Source organism: Lontra canadensis, unplaced genomic scaffold (genome assembly GCF_010015895.1).
Source record: "Lontra canadensis isolate GAN:19392208 unplaced genomic scaffold, GSC_riverotter_1.0 scaffold109, whole genome shotgun sequence".
Classification (NCBI taxonomy): domain Eukaryota; kingdom Metazoa; phylum Chordata; class Mammalia; order Carnivora; family Mustelidae; genus Lontra; species Lontra canadensis.
Window position 1 is genome coordinate 1120881 of NW_022631103.1, and position 13036 is coordinate 1133916.

Below are 13036 nucleotides of genomic sequence, written 5' to 3' on the forward strand. Positions count from 1 at the left end.
CCTGGCTTGGGTGCTGTTCCTTGGAGAAAGTGTAGCAGAGAATAAGGTCAGCAAGATAAGGCATACCTTGCAGGGCCTTATAGGGCATTTGAGGACTGTGGTGTTTCCTCTAAATGACAGAGCAAGCTGTTGGAAGGTTTAAAGGGCATGACATGACCTAACTTAGTTTTCTTAACAAGATGACTCTGTGGTTACTAAGCCAAGAATAGCAGGAAGGGAAACCACAGAGGGGACTCCTACAAACCAGGATGGAGATGATGGTGTTTGGGACCAGCATGGTGGCAGGGCAGGTAGCATAAAGCAGTTGGCTTCTGGATATATTTTGAAGGAAGAGCAGAAAGATTTGTTGATTAGTTCAACAAGGACTATACAGACAAGAGCATCACTAAGGCTCTGAGGGCTTCATTATGAGCAGTGTGCAAGGTGGATTTGCCTTTACCTGAAATGGGGAGGCTGATAGGAGAGGTGGGTGGTAGCAGAGATGGCAGGGCCTAGTTTTGGGTGTGGTTACATTTGAGATGCTTGTTAGATGTCCAGATAGATATCAAATAATCAGATGGATGTATGACCCTGGAATCTGAGAAACAGGTCAGGAATGGACATAAGAATTTGGAAGTCATCGGGTCACATTTTAAGCCATGAGACTGAATGAGATAACCGAGGGAATGAGAGCATGTTTCAGTGATTCTGATCATAAATATTCAAATTTTTACAATAAAATTATATTATATATTTGTATAATTGTTCAAAACTGGTAAAGCACTGAAAGAAAATAAATGCAAAAATTTATACAACTGACTGTAGAGTAAAACATTGAGTTTGATACCAAAGACAGATCATGAAAGAAATCATTAACAGATATGAGTACAATGATCATTTTTTCAATGTTCTAGCTATCACACATGGTATATGTAAAAATAAGAAACCAACAGGTTATCAGCAAAATCAGTGCCAATATGTATGATGTACAAATTACTAATCCTAATATGTAAATATTTTCTTGCAAATCAGTAAGAATAAGATAAATACTCCAATGGGGAAAAATAAGTATAGATCTGAACACAAAATTCATAAAAGGGGAAAAAAAAAACAGAAGCCATCAGCAAGTATACAGGAAACATATAAACTAAAATAACATTTTCAACTAAATTGGCCAAAAAGAATTTTTATGCACTCCCACCTACTTTGGGCAGGGGAGCTAAGATGTGTGTGTTCTTTATACTTTTACTGTAAATTGATATTAAATTTCGTGAGACTAACGTGGCAGTCTCAAAGACCCTTACTACACACATTCTCTGACTAGAGTGTCTACCTCTTGCAATTTATCCGAAAGAAATGGTCTTGTTTATGGGTCATGATTCATATAAAAAGAAGTGAACTGTGATATTTTAAAATAGTAAAATGGCAAATCATAGAAACTTAGATGACTAATATTAGATATAACTAAGTAAATGTTATTACATCCATGTGATGTACTCTCATAGACATGAAAAACATGTTGTAGAATGATTACAAAAATATTCGCATGAGTACATTTTATTTGTCCAATAAACAGATAGCAAAATAAAGGGCAGAGTAACTTTCAACCTTAAAATATATATACGTATATTCTCAAGAGAACAATCCAAAAGAAGATATTTGAAAATACCACATTCAGTTTTGTCTGGGTAGTGGAATCACAAGTGATTTTATTTTTTCCTTTCTGCTTTATTGTATTTTCTCGATGTTTTACCAAAATAAATGTTTTCCTAACTTTGTGTGGTTGAAAAATGAAATCTATATAAGGAATAAAAGACGGTCCAACAGTCCTGGTTGCCATCCAATATTATATAATCCTGGAGTGCTTCAAAACCACCCAGTTCCGTGCTGACAGCTTGTCCAGATGTCTGGGATGAGAGTCACAGGACATCTTTGTCCTAGCGAATCCGATGGCTGGGCACACAAACCACCTGCTCTTTATTTTATTTATCTGTACTTTGACAAGGCAATTTTCCCTGTCATCGTCCTTATGCTTTTCTGTTATGAATTCAAGGCACTCTACTACGTACTTAACATGCTTTATGACATCCATGCAAATATCCTCCAAGTTGAGTGTTAATATTTCATTTGACTAATGAGGAAACCAAAGTACAAAGACTTTGAGTAAGTTGCTCAGTGTAATTGGCAAGTAGGGAGCAGAGCCAAATTTCGAAGGCTGATGTCTCTACCTCCAAAACGTCACACTATCTACTAAAATTTTTATTCTACAGAGTGAGTGGACTGAAAAACGATTTAAGCGATAAAAGGACATCAATTAAAACACAATGAGTCTTGTCATGAAACAGTTTGTCCCTTTTCAATTATATTCCTAACCTCGTTACATCAAGAAAACGTGCTCAGTTTTCTAAGAGCCTATCCACAAAACCTATTTAACATTTGCTGATTCTCCTTTGTCTAATACTAAGAGAGCAGATCTACTGCTTGGAGCCTAGTCAGAATTTAATAATATTGTTTTGTCTTACTGCATTTAGTTCTACTTCTTTTTAGAACAAGAATGCTGCTTTTTCCATTTAGAGTTGTAATACAAATTTTCTTTTTTAAATAAATTTAAATTATTCATAAGTAGATTTAAAGAAAATATTCAGTCATTACCCATACGAATACAGCTTGGAAAATAATTGAAACACTATGTGCTGCCTCTTGCCACAACTGTAGAAGTTTGAAAAAGGATATAGTTAACTTCTTTCCAACCCTTATCATGATGGCTTGGTATCTTCTGCATGATTCCACTTAATCCTCACCATTGTTCCGTGAGATTGGCATTAATACACCCAGCTTACCAATTTGGAAATGGAGGCATTGCGTGGTGATGTAGTTCAAGGACCCAGCTAATAAGTGGTGAACCTGAAATTTGAACTCTATGTTTTGTGTCTGCAAGGACTCAGTTTTAGACAATATCATCCAGAGGGAGCTAGCTAATTGGTCTGCTCTTTGCAATTCGGATACAAGTGGTAAGCCAGGAGCATGCAGTAAATCCAAGAGAAGTTCGGTGTAGGGGAGACTGCTGTGGTCTGGTGTTGACAATAAAGCTCTGCCAAGTGGATATGGCTGATATGTGCTTCCAAGAACAGGCTGGGCCCTGGGAAGAGATTCAGGTGCATTTCAGATGGAGCAACTGAGGTGACTTCTCTACCACTAAGGCTAATGTCTGAAACACAGTGCCTGACCACCCTACTGCTTTGTCCCTGCAAATGCCCAGGGAGGGGAAACATTTGAAGCTTCTGTCAATATTTCACATCTTACTGTGATTTTTCCATATTTTGCTGAAAGTAGGTTGGAATAACAGAAAACATTCCAAGATCTGGGAGGTCCTCAAAGCATAAACACCACCAAATCAGCAGTGTGGAAGCAATGAAGCTGATGTTCGAATTTGTTCCCATTTTGGTAACTGTCAATTCCAAACCTGTGTGCCTATGTAAAGGGCTTTTTTTTTTCTTTCTTTCTTTCTTTTCTTTTTTTAACCATGGTTGCCCAGATATCAATTATACTCTCTGCAAAAGATCAGGGCAGTGGTCTGGCTCATAGAAATCTCCTCATACAGTTCTCACTGGGCTAATTATCAAAAAGGAGTCTAAAGACTTATAGGACTTGACAAAACCCATGGTTCAAACTTCTGGCCAAGTTTTCTAGCCTGTGAGCATATAAAATTCTAGTCAGGAAAACAATGACCATCGTGGGCCTCTGCTGGCCAAGACTCCATGTTTATTACTGGGAGGATCGCTTACAGCCCCGGGGAGGTCACCGTGTTGACCTGACTGCTTCCCATCCCATCTCTTCTTTAGCCGGTCATTCAAACCATTTAAACCTGACCCATCAGATCCTTTCGTCCTGAAAACCAGATGTGCTCAGCAGGAGGGAGAAAAGGTCTCCTCTGTGCTGAACAGAATCCAAAATCTGTGGTGAAGAAGGCCAGACGGACAAGCAGGCTGAGGGTTTGTCTTTTCCGCCCTCTCCCTGGCCTGTGCCTCCTTCTAATTCCCATCCCAGCCCTGGTAGTCTACCCAGGAGGAGGGCCCTGTTTCCTCACATCCTCGGGTCTCAGTAGTGCCCCCAGCCCATCTGCTTTATCTCTGAGGTGTTTACTGAATATGCCCCCTCCTCTACCCCACCAGGGCCCCCGACCTCACCCACACTCTCACCATCGCTGCCATGGATTAGGGAAGAATTTCTCAACTGATCTCCCATCTCTCTCCCTCGAAGACAATTCTCTGCATTCTAACAAGGTTTATCAAAACAATAACGAGCACAAAGATGGCAGTGACCATTGCTGAGCGTCTGCTGTCACTGAGCTTCCCGTGGGCATTGTACACACATCCTTTCTCCTGTCTTCCCTTCCCCCTGCACCCACAGCACACCCTCCCCCACAGCGACCCCAGGCTGCTCCCATTTCTTCTGGATGCTTTTAACATCTGCCTACGGGACTCCCAGCAAGTCACCATCCCCACTTGAGACCCCATGTCTTCTGGTGTAAAACGAGACTCCATCACATTTAATGTTAAGTCCTGTGGATTTAAAATTGCTGAGTTTTCTTTCTCTTCCTTATTGGTCTCTGTGCACTTCCAAGATGGGAGAGGAGAACACTGGTTAGACATTCCCTGCTAACCCCAATTTATCCAGCTCCAGGAATATCTTGTTTTTCAAACCTGACTCCCCGGACACCTGCCTTTCACTGTGGAGTCTCCAGCTCTGACTGCATTAGATCCACAGCTGCAATAATCCTGTGGGTCCACATGATTTTATATTTGTTCCCCTGGCCTCATGCAGCTCAGGTTTGTGTCCCTGTGTCCTTCCGGGTTAGTGATACAGGCCTTATACTGTTTTTTACAGAGACTCTCAGCAGCCGTTACAACAGTAGGGAAAGGTAGATGGAGACTCACATTTATAACATCACAATTGAGAGAAGGAGCACTGTAGCCTGATGGCTTGGGTTTCTTTCATATCCTGATCCTGCCATTTACTGGCTGTGTGCCCTTGGACAAGTTACTCAATCTCTCTGGCCTCAATTCCCTTCTCTGTATAATGGAGAAAATAGCAGCGACTTCACAGGTTGTCATGGGGATTACGGTAATTAATTTAAGTCAAATGCTTAAACTAATGCCTAGCACACAGCTCTTATCTCTATATTTGCTGTTATTAGCTATTATGAACTAATTCTAAGAATTATGATAGAATCACAAGTCACAATGATAATAAAAATAACAGACCCTAATTACTGAGTGCTTAAGATGCTACCATTTTTTATATGATGTATCCTAATTCCTGACAGCGATGTGTTTCATTTTGCAGGTAATAAAACTGACACAGAGACTGTCTCAGTGCCTTGCTCAGAAGAAGAATATGCTTTTGAAGCCAAGACTAAGATCCAGGTCACTCTTGATTCCCAAACTCATATTGTTTCTACTGTATCTGCTATGCCATGACCACTCCTCCTCTAATTGCTTTCGGTTCTAATGTTCTGCTGAGCTGTGCAGAGAAGCTGAAGCTTACGGTCCGGGACTCTCCACTGTGCCGGGCAGCCATACATGTACTACTGTTCGTGGATTATGCTCCAGACGCTGCCCCTACTGCACATTCCAGAGCTTGTAGACATGGCAGTGCAAGGTGAGAAACCGAGCATGTCTAATAAAGCCCTTACCCTGAAGGGTTTACTTTTTTTGTAGTTATGTCACAGATTATAAGGGACAGTTACATAAAACATGTTCCTTCTTTGACATGACAGTTAACTTGGGTATGCTCAGCCTTTAGAGAGGCCCTTTGAAATGGGGTAAGGGAGAACAGAGGTAGCAGGCTGCCCAGGGAAGTGTGGCTTCCCCACCTTCATCCAGTGCTGCCCATAAAGGGGGGATGGCACTATTGCAAGGGGGAGTGTGGCCTAGGAGTTTCAGGTGGAGGCCATTTCCAAATGAGCAGAGGCTTCAGGTGGTGGGGAGGAGAGTGGGGCAACCCTGAGAAGCAAACAAAGCGGCACATGTGAGGCTAATCACTTTTGTTCAAGGACGCTGAGGAAGATGCCCCTTGACGTGGGAGAAGCTTGCAAGGCTATTGCTTCCAGAATGGCATATTCAGGTAGAGTCCAGGTGAACCCTATAAACATACTCCTCTTACCTTACAGAATGCTTCCTTGGGAGGGAGGAATAAGAGATGCTGTGCACAGCTTGAAGATCAAGACCCTGTTGTCTTCACTCCTTTGTTTCATATCTTTGCACTCAGGGGATGAAAGAGTTAATGAACTAAGATATGCCGGGTAGAAGCTGGATCACCTACAAGTCTGTCTGAATTTAGGAAAGGAAAGAACCAAATTCTGAACTTCTCCTTTGAAGAAGAGTTCAGTCCCCACAGTTGTAATTTGATCTTTAAAATGGATTGTTCCAGTGACGAAGATGATTCCTAATAAAACACATTTGATCATAATGATTGAAGTCATTTTTTGGCCATCCATGCAAAGGCAGAAGTTACTGTGATAGAAGAATTCCACCTGCAAACAGAGATGGATGACCAGAACTACCACTTGCTACTAATGTCATCTGAGGCATGATCTGCAATTGCCTGAGCCTAACTTTGGTTGAAGAGTGGTGGGGACCATTAGTTATACTGCTGCCCATGGACTTTTGCACTGTCCTAAAAATGGGGTCAAAATCACCGTCATTTCTTCCTGACAAAGGAGTTTTGTGACTCCATGAAGTTTTAAATGTAATATTAGTAGCATATGGGCCGTTTATTTGAGCTGGTATGAGTAATTAGAGAAGACTTGGGGGTTTCGTTGAAATAGCAAAGGCTGTGGACTCAGGCAGGTTCTAAGTTCTGATTTCCACACTGTCAGCTGTGTGTGTCCAGGCAGATTATCTAAATTCTCTCATCTCATTTCTATCACCTATTTAAAAATACTTTTTTTACTGGATTAGAAAGTTTAAAAAGACAGTATATTTTTATGTAACCAAAGACCTGGTTTCCATCTACTCTCTCTTCCTGATCAACTCCTCCTTCTGATCAATATCTCTTTCAATTTAATAAAGAGATCTAGGGAGTGTGTTTTCAGCGATTTTTACGAAAGACATTTATTAGGCCATAAAAAACGATGTTAACATTTTTATCCACTTGTTGGGACATGAAGTTCTACAATCTCTTTTTATGGGTAAGCTTGTTTTTCTTCATTTTTTTTTTTTCCAATCCTGAACTCAAAGTCGGCCCAAATATGGTAACAGTAAATCATTCAGACTGGGTTAATACAGGGTGTTATAGGTTTAGATACCTCTCGTTCTCCTTGCTCATCTCTAAGACAGAGAAGTTAGCAAACCTTCATTAGAATGGTTGTTTTGTGCATTAAACCCTTGGGTACCACGTAATGTGATCTCTATTTTCCTTACCTTTCAAATTTCTGGCTTCAGAGAAACCATAGATCTGCTGGCTTCTGTGGAACAGACCACAGCAATGTTTTTTAACTCTACTTAATTTCCCTTCCATCTGTTCTTTCCTCAGAAAACACTTGTTACTTCTCTGTCTCCCTTCAATGAATGCCAAGTGCAATAGGTTTGTTTCTTCCCTTCTTCAATCAAGCCACAGTGCCTCCTCTGCTTTGGCCTGTCTTCATGGGCTCGTCTTTATGGGCTCATCTTCCTGGACTCAGGGCTATAACACTCTCTTAGTGTCTCTGAAGTTTTTAAATTTCATTTCTGGTCATGTGGGGGCCTTCCAAGTGATGAAAACCCACTTTTTAAAGTCAGCTTTGAAAAACGTTCCATCTTGAGCTAAATTTTGTAAAATGCTGTAAGTACTGAGATTTCAAGTTGACAAATCCTTTCTCTTTCATGCCTGCCTCACCGATGGGAGGCTACATTAGACCCTATCTGGAATAATTCTTTTAAAAGAAGCAACCTGAACTGCCACATACTCTCTTGGCACCATAATCTTGAATACAAATGGTTGTTGGATCAGTATCAAGAGAAATTCCCAAATGGAGATCTCTCAGTTGATGGAAGTAGTGGGGCATTGTTCAGGGGCCCCCTCATCAGGGCACATTTGATGCCAATAGCATACAGAATAGCTTCAGGTGGTCCACAGCAGTAAATAACATTGAATCCCATGGTGGGAAAACTATTTCTTTCTTCAACACCTATCTGAATTTCCTTATCCCTCATTTTATAGGGAGATAATAAGCATCAAACTCAGAACTTCAACAGAAAACAGCATGTAGCTAGAATTTCAGAATGTTTCTTTAATTGTAAGTTGTATGGTTTCCATTTGCCTTTTATGATTGCCTTTATATTTACACTTTCTATTCATGACAGTAATATAAACTGCCCTTACAAAATATATTTGAGCTGAGGAAAAGATGATCCAATTCAAACGAAAATATTTTTTAAATACTAGTGTAAATGATACACCTATGTAGTAAAATCCATGACAGTGATATGCAAATGACTAAAGTTAGAAAAATGTCAGTGTAATTGAATAAACATGAATCTTGGTAAGCAACCAGATACTCTAATTTTTTTTAAGACTTATTTATTTATTTGAGAGAGAGAGAGAGAGAGCACAGCACAGAGGGAGGGGGAGAAGAAGAGAGAGAATCTTAAGAAGACTCCCTGCTAAGCACAAAGACAGATGTAGGGCTCAATCTCATGATCCTGAGATCAAGACACTGAGATCAGGACCTGAGCTGAAGCCAAGAATCTGACGCTTAATCAACTTCACCACCAAGGTGCCCCCACAGACTTGGTTTTAAGTCCTCCCTCTCCCTTATTTATTACCTGTATTTGTAATATAGTAATATTAGTAAATAATTTACTAATTTACTCTGAGCCCTTGTTTCCTCCACTTTAAAATGGTGGAAAGATCTACTCTATACATCATTTAAAAATAAAATAATATATTTAATATGTACCTAGTATAGTAACTGATAGTACAGAGTAGAAACTCAATAACTGGTATCTCTCTTCTCCCTTTTATTCTTATTTTATACTTGTAACTTTAAAACGAAATTAAAGTATTGGCTAAGGATAATAGAACTATGTACCATTTCCTAGACTGTTAATATATATTTAATGAGTTACAAAAATATGTAGCTATCGTTGCAACATGGACCATTGGTTTACTACTAATTATACCTCCCAAGAGCACCACGTTGTTTTCCGGCTGTCTAGGGCAGTGTCTATATCTCTATATCTAGACTTGCCTTTATCACTTCTTAACCCATGGCTTAGCACAGTGCGAGGGTTCTTCTACCCGCCTTGCATGAGAAGGTATGGAATAAAGGCTTATTGAAATGAAAGAGTGTTCTTTTTAACTTATCATATCATATATACACACAAAATATATTTTTTAGTTCTGAAAGTAAAGATTTTGCTATCTTATTCTAGAAGGAAATTGAACCAAAAAATGCAGGACATCTAATACATCCATTTGTATTATTGTACTGTATGCCCAATGTCTTTCCAAAAGTAATTTTATAACTAAAGGAAACTATTGTTCTGGAAAATATAGTAAGATATTACACTAATAGACAATTGCCACAATTAAAGACATCTCTTACCTTTCTACAAACCAATATTAAAAAAAAACTTATATGCATTATAAACAGTGATAATTTTTCTGTAATGATTGTAAAAGAAATTTTTAATTTATTTATTCATTTCTAAATATTTACAAATAATGAACTTATGTTAGAAACTACTTCATAGTATGGGCATAAAGATGAATAGTTTTTGGACCTACTTTCCAGAGATTAAAGTTCATATCTTTTTTATAAGGACACTCACGATGAGGTATCTGCTCGTGCTTAGAAAAATGCCACACTTCGGAGTCTGTGCATGAACCCGGTGGAGCTATTTATTTACTCAGAGATCAGATTTCTATTCTATAAGCTTGTCAGTCAAGCCACAAGTCAAAGTAATTCCAGAGCAGCAAGTGGGCCGAGCCAGCAATTTTGAAAATACCCACTTTCAATCACAGCAGTGGGTGTAGTTTGAAAATGGGTTTCTAGGAAGGTTGGTCTGAACCACAGGTCAAGCAGAGTGACCTGTGATCATTTATATATAGGCACTATGATCATTTGTCATTATTTCACACCACCTGGCAAAGATTGAGTCCCAAATAGCCCACCTGTTAGACATTATATTTTGATCAAAAATCAGATCACATAGACTGATACTTGACTGGAAAATTTACCCATGAGTCTGCAAAAATGGGAGTATGGTTAAAGCTATTTTCTGTGTTTGTAAAACACAGACCTTCCTTTTCTGTAGCTTGGCAGAACACAAACTTAATGGAAAGTTCTCGTGGGAAACTCTCAGATTTGTTAAGCATTTGATGTTAGCTAAAAGCACTCTGCGTCAATTGAGAGGAGCCGAAACTGCCCAAATTAGAATTTCTGGTGTAATTAGGAACAATGGCAAGGTTATTTTAGGGAAGATGGTCTGTAAGGTTTCCTGATTATTTTGTCAGCACATCACTCCAGCCTCAGGGTTGGATTAATTAAGGCCCTCCATGTACACTCACCCTCCCATCCTGAGAAAGATGCTAAAGGTCATAGCCACTAAAACCACAGAGGCCTCAATGACATCCTATTTTAGTGTTAGAATTCCAAGAAGGCTTTTGTTAAAATAAACACCAAGAGATTTTAAATAAACTAAGCTGATTATTAGCTGACAGGCTTTTTTCTTTCCCTTAAGAGTGATCCACTGAAACTCGATTCATATATATCCATTCATTTGACAAATATTTACTGAGCACCTACTACGTGGCAGGCACTCTATTTGGGGCTAGAGATTCAATAAGAAATTTGGACAAGTTCAGGGCACTTAAGAAGCTTACATCTTACCAGGCACATACCCTAACCCTAACCTTACCCTCCCCCCCCAAAAGAAGAAGAAGCAGCAGCTTACAACCTAGAGCAGTCATGCACTTATTTAGTCATTCATTACCTATTTGGGAAATGTCTGCTATGTTCCAGCCATTGTTCAGCCAATTAGAATGTATCACTGAACAAAATATAACAAGTCCTTATAAAGCCTATGTTCTAATAGGAAGAGTCAGACAATAAATAATAAATGTAATTAGTAACTAAAATATATAGTATGTTAGAAGATGACAAGTGCCATGGAATTAAAACATGGTGGTCAGGAGAATGATACTGAATAAAGTAGTCAAGGTTGGGCTCATTAAACATATATCATCTGAGCAAAGACTAGTAGGAGTTGGGGGCGTGGGCCATGCTGACAAGTAGCAGAGAGCATTCCAAGCAATGGGAATTGCCAGTGGAAAGGTCCTATGACAGAAGCAATCCCTCTATATTTGAGGAGAAGCAAGGCGGCCAGGGTGGCCAGAGTGGAGCGAGCAAGGCAGGAAGTGGTAGGAAATGGGATTAGAAAGTGATCAGGGCCAGGTAGAAGATTGAAAGGGGAGGTTGTAGTTCATTAAAGTGTATAAGCCACTGAAAAGAATGGGGACTTTTATTTTGCATGAAATGGAAGACCGAGGAGGGTTTCATCTGATTTCTACTTTTAAAGGATATATCTAGCTTCCATGTTGGGAATAGATGTTAAGGGCTATCAAGGATCAAGGCATAGAGAACTATTAGGAAACTGTTAGGGGAAATCTTAACTAGGCACCCGGATAGTTTAGACCAGAATGGTAGCAGTGAAGGTGGTGAGAAATAATCAGGTTCTAGAAATATTTTGAAGGTAGAGCCAACAGATTTCCTGATGGATTGAATGTGAGATGGGAAATAAAGACACAGGCCTTCATTCATTCAACCACTCTTTCATTCCTTGATGTATTCTTTCACTCACCTACTAATTTACTAAAAAAAAAAAAAAAAAATGCAACTGAACACTTGTGTGCCAACTACCGATGAACTGAAGAGGATGTAGACTCAATCTCCACTCTCAAGACATTCACATTTTAATAGAGAGGCTTATAAATAAAATATGCTATAATAGACATATGGAACCAAAGAGAGAATGATTATTTCTGCTTAGGAGAATTTTGAGACAAAGGAAGAGACATTGGAGTCAGGTCTTAAAGAAGCAGGGGGCATTTGCCAGTTGGTTGATTTGGGAAAGCCATCCCAGGCAGAGGGAACTACAGACACAGAGACAGGAGACAATTTCACAAATTTTTAAAACTAAAAGTTTGGAGTGGCTGGTACACAAGGGGCAAAGGTGAGGATGTTGAGCACAAAGGCTGGAGAGGGACAAGTTATCTGATTTCAAATGATCGCAGACTCAGACTGAGTATGGTGGCCATTTTCTTCTTTGTGATAAGAAGTCAGTAGGGGTTTAAGAAATGGAATGACATAGCCAGATTTGTGTTTTAGCAAAAATACTAATTCAGTAGGACAAATGCTTTGGAGATGTTTGTAGAAAGTTATTGACAGCATAGAAAGGATAGTAATTTTGTGGGCCCTGGTTTGGAAAAAATACAGGATCACAAAACTTCATAACTCCATGTATTAAGGCTTTCCAGAGAAACAGAGCCAATAGGAGATAGATGAGAGACAGATACAAAAATAGATGATAGATCAATATTATATGTCTATACCCATATCTATAGATAGATATATATACACACACACACATGTAATGGGCTATAATAGACATATGGAACCATATGGTTTAAATGAGACAACTTCTGGCAAGATTTACTACAGTGCCTAAAACTTACTGTGTACTTGATAAATATTAATTACAATCAAGTAACTAAAATACAGGGCTGAATATGGTTAGTATAGTAATGTATATAATATATATATGAAATATATTAATATTTATATATTAATATATTTCATATATAAATATTATAATATATAATATAATATTTATATGTGTGTATGTATGTATATGTGTGTGTGTGTGTGTGTGTATAAAATACAATAACACAAATGTAATTGTAGAAATGAGGGAAGGTTGAAGAGATACCAAAGAAAATAACAATCTTTGTTCAAGCTCCTCTTGTCTACCATATCTTTCCCCACTTCCAGTGCTATGAATATCTTCTAATT